Consider the following 3,942-nt stretch of genomic DNA (forward strand, 5'->3'; position numbering starts at 1 on the left):
GCCTATACCACAATCATGTCGATGCCAGGTCTGCACTATGTCTGCAACCCACATGTCAACTCTGGGCGATGCTGGATCCTTTACCCACTGAGCAAGGACAGGGAGCAAACCTGTGTCCTCTTGGTTACTAGTTGGGTTAATTACCACTGAGCCACAGTGGGAACTTCCCAATTCATTTATTCTTGAACTTATATTCCATTCTACTTTCCCCTCAAAATTTTAATACTTATGTAATTTTATTTACTTTTTTAAAAATGTTTTATTGATCACCCTATCAAACTTCTTTAGAGATAAATACACATATTTACCCATTTAAATTTTTAAGTTTTCTGTGATCATAGGATCCTGAGTAACAAAATTCTTACTTGTTATTGCTACAATTACTATTATTAATCAATTGATTAAGACAACAGAGGTGTATTATAAATTTTGATAAGCAATTATAGAATAAAAAGGGAAATTATACTGGAAGTGCACCTTTTATTGAGAGGAGGGGTTTTTTTCCAATTCATTCATGTATCTGTCGATGAATATTACTTATCAACAGAATGAGATAGAGTTCTCCATGATTTCTATTCCCAATAACTGTATTTATAGATGTAAATCTTGGAAAAGAACCAGTCCATAATTAAGTAGGTGGGGATGGAAAGTGATGAGTCAACTCTTTGAGTTTTCTTTGAATTATACGCCAAAACCATGTTGTGATTTATCATCAAAAATTATTTTTAGTGATCTTTCAGAAATCGAATCTATTAGTTTTTGAATTTTTGTTGAGTATTGGAAACACTTGACTCTCAACAATTTATTAACCGGCCATTAGAGCCTTTTATTGTTTCATTCCTGTCCCTAAGCCTCCCAGGGTTTCTTCACGGGTAGTTTTCCCACCTGGGGGAATGCATCTCAGTGACTGGCGGGAAAAGCCATTCATTGGTTAAGAAAGATTGTAAAAGGGAAGAGGGAAAGGAAACCAAGAGAACAACTTTGTCAGTGCATTCTCAGGCAGCTCAACTTTGAGAAATGATTTGTATGGAAGTTGGGGATCTGGAAATTGACTCCCATAAAGCTATCTGTGCCCATCCATCTCTTGGAAAGTCTTTGTAAACTCTTTTGGGATAAGCATACTGCAGTTTGAAGACCACTGTTAGCTCATTCTCTGCCACCTTTAAATTTATTCTTCAAACTTGTGCCCCATCATTACACCCTGTATGTCAATCACCAAAAATATATTGAGGCTTCTTCCAATCACTGGACACACAACACTCAATGAAAGAGACAAAATTCCTGCCTTCAATGCTAGTGAAGGAAATAGACAATATCAGAATTTGACTCAAATTTACACTGAGCATAATATGACATGGACATGACAGAGTCAGAAATAGAAAGCTGAGGAGTTCCCGTCATGGTGCAGTGGAAACGAATCCGACTAGGAACCATGAGGTTTTGGGTTCAAGGATCTGTGGGTTAAGGATCTGACATTGCCATGAGCTGTGGTCTAGATTGCAGACGCGGCTCAGATCCTGCTTTGCTGTGGCTGTGGTGTAGGTCGGCAGCTACAGCTCCAACTGTCTAACCCCTAGCCTGGGAATCTCCACATGATGCAGGCATGGCCCTAAAAAGCAAAAAAAAAATACAAAAAAAGAAAAAAAAGGAAAAAAAGAGAGAAATAGAAAACTCAGACCATTGCCAACCCTGGAACATGGCTGTCTTTTCTCCCCTGTAGCTGCAAGGCCAGGGTACGATAATCTTTGTCCTAAGTTTCCCCTGTACCAAGCAGAGTGCCAGGTGCATAATAGGCTCTCCATATATATGTGTCTAATTAATTGAGTGAAGTTGCAAGTCAAAGAAATTGTATTTATTTTTCCCAAGTGTCTGATACAATTGTCCTTTACATGAGGACTATTGTAGAACTATTCCTAAAATCAAAGCATTTTCACATCCAAAAGGAAACTCTGTGATCACTTGATCCCATTTCTCTTTTTCTTTTCTTTTTCTTTTTTTAAGAGCAACCATTTATTTTCCTTATTTCCGTTTTCTGTTTAAGAGTCTGTGGGAGAGCAGTGTGAGATCACCCTGACTGTTCCTCCTGGATCAGTGGCCTAGGCAGCAGGAGAGCAGCCCTGTCTTCAGAGGCAGCTGAGCATTGCAGAGCATTGCCATCTCCAGCAGGAACTGCTAGAAGCACAGAGGCCACCTGCACCCTCGGACCCATCTGCAGCTTCAGGTTGAGTAGCAATAAATTCAGGAGCTGGGGCTGCCCATTCCCCTGAAATCCCTTCTGGGTCTCAGCCTCTTCAGCAGCTGCCTGCCCTTCCTTTTCAGTCTCTTCAGGATCCCTGCAGAAGCAGAGACCAGACCTGACCTCCATGTGTGCCCCCGAGATGGTGCCACCTAGGCACAGAATCCCTAGCCAGTGTCACCACAGCAGACCCATTGGGAGCTGCAGGCCAGGCCATGTCTGCACAGCACAGAGGAGTCTGTGTGACATGGAGCATGTAGGCAGGCGGGCATAAGATACCTCTGTGGGGCTGGTAGTCAGCCCCGGGGCCCGGGACTACCACAAGACATGCTGAAGCCTGCCCAGATCTTGTCCATGACGCTTCCAGAGAGCAGCAGCAAGAGTGGTTCCAAGGGCAGCATTCCTGGAGGATAGGACACTGGCACCAGCTGGGCTTTCAATGGCAACAATGGCACGAGCTGCCGGCAGAAGCTTCTCCCAGGCTCTCTCCAGATTTATGAGTTAATGCCATCACTTTTCCCTTTGTAGATGTGCTGTCCTGTCTGGAAGTCAGGGTTGGTGTCAACTAAGTGGGTTCTGCTACGAGGGGATTTGGGGACATCCTCTGTCTTCATTTTCAGGATATTGGGGGCTCCAAATGCTGTGAAAGTTTCCCTTTAAGTTACCAAGGGAAGCCCAGAACAGTGAGACCATATGGACCTCTGACTGGTGAGTGCAGAAAGGCCATTTCATGTTTTCTTGAAGGAGAACAATGAAGCCTGAAAAAGTGAAGCAACTTGTCAAGGTCATGGATCTAGATCCCGTATTTATGGCCAGTAGAAAATGTCTAGATACCTTTGATCCAGGCAAATTCTGCGTCCAGGTTCCTTGAATAGCCCCAGTTTGAATGCTGCCACTGAGAAATGGCCCTGCCCCATAACATGTAACCTCCCAACAAAGCCATAGTATCTACATAAAAAGTGAAATAAGAAAATGTTTCTCCCTCTATTTCATGAATTCCCTTGGAATTCACAAATATATATTATCATAACAGAAACAAATGGTCATTTGGGTCATTTAGAGTGGCTACTTCTACAATCCCAACTATGGTTTCTTGTTTTTAGCTTGGAGAGGATGAATGGAATTTTTAATGAATGGGAGTCTTTTGCAGTTTCACTGTGAATTTAATATCTGTAGTGGAGCCCAAAGGCCAAATTTCCCATAAAGGGTAAGACAGATTCTTGGTCAGGAAGATTCCTTCAACAGAGAAATAACATTTCAAGTGGAAATGCAGCTGCTTCTGTTCTGAGCTCTCTTGGTAAATCCTTGGGGTGGCTGCTGGCCCTACCAGAGGGAAGTCCCTGGTGGCTGAATAAAGAGGTTCCAAGTAAAAGAAAGAGATGTTTTATTGCCTTGGCACAAAGGGAAACCAAACAAGTAAATAAAGGAAGAGCTTCTGAGAGGAGAATTTGTTGGTTTGGTTTCTGAGTGTGTCCCCGGTGGTTTCACTTTGCATTTCTATGGCATTTGGTTGAGGTGATGCACCATAAGAAGTTTCTGCTCACGGCTTTCCAATAAGAAACCCTGGAAACCATACTTAGGGGTGGGCACCGATGGAACCCAAAGAAGAGATCCCTTCACAGCTATTCTTCCACCTCCATTGATGACTCCCAGGTAATGAGCTCCATGCCTGAGCTCTCTTCCATATTCTAAGCTGGATTTCCCAT

The 3,942-nt window shown here is 42.8% G+C and overlaps 1 long non-coding RNA gene across 1 annotated transcript; it reads left to right on the top strand.

Annotated features, from left to right (window-relative positions):
• Window positions 1–2,041: 2,041 nt before the first annotated feature.
• LOC146397561 (uncharacterized) lies at window positions 2,042–3,276 on the top strand. The gene is made up of 2 exons (XR_014824249.1): window positions 2,042–2,221; window positions 2,320–3,276. It is a non-coding gene; the product is annotated as an uncharacterized LOC146397561 (long non-coding RNA).
• The last annotated feature ends 666 nt before the right edge of the window (window positions 3,277–3,942 follow it).

This window comes from Sus scrofa, chromosome 13 (assembly GCF_054392235.1).
Source record: "Sus scrofa isolate SSC_HxYL_T2T_F1_AM1 chromosome 13, Sscrofa_HxYL_maternal_Yorkshire_Landrace_v2.0, whole genome shotgun sequence".
In the NCBI taxonomy this organism is placed as follows: Eukaryota; Metazoa; Chordata; class Mammalia; order Artiodactyla; family Suidae; genus Sus; species Sus scrofa.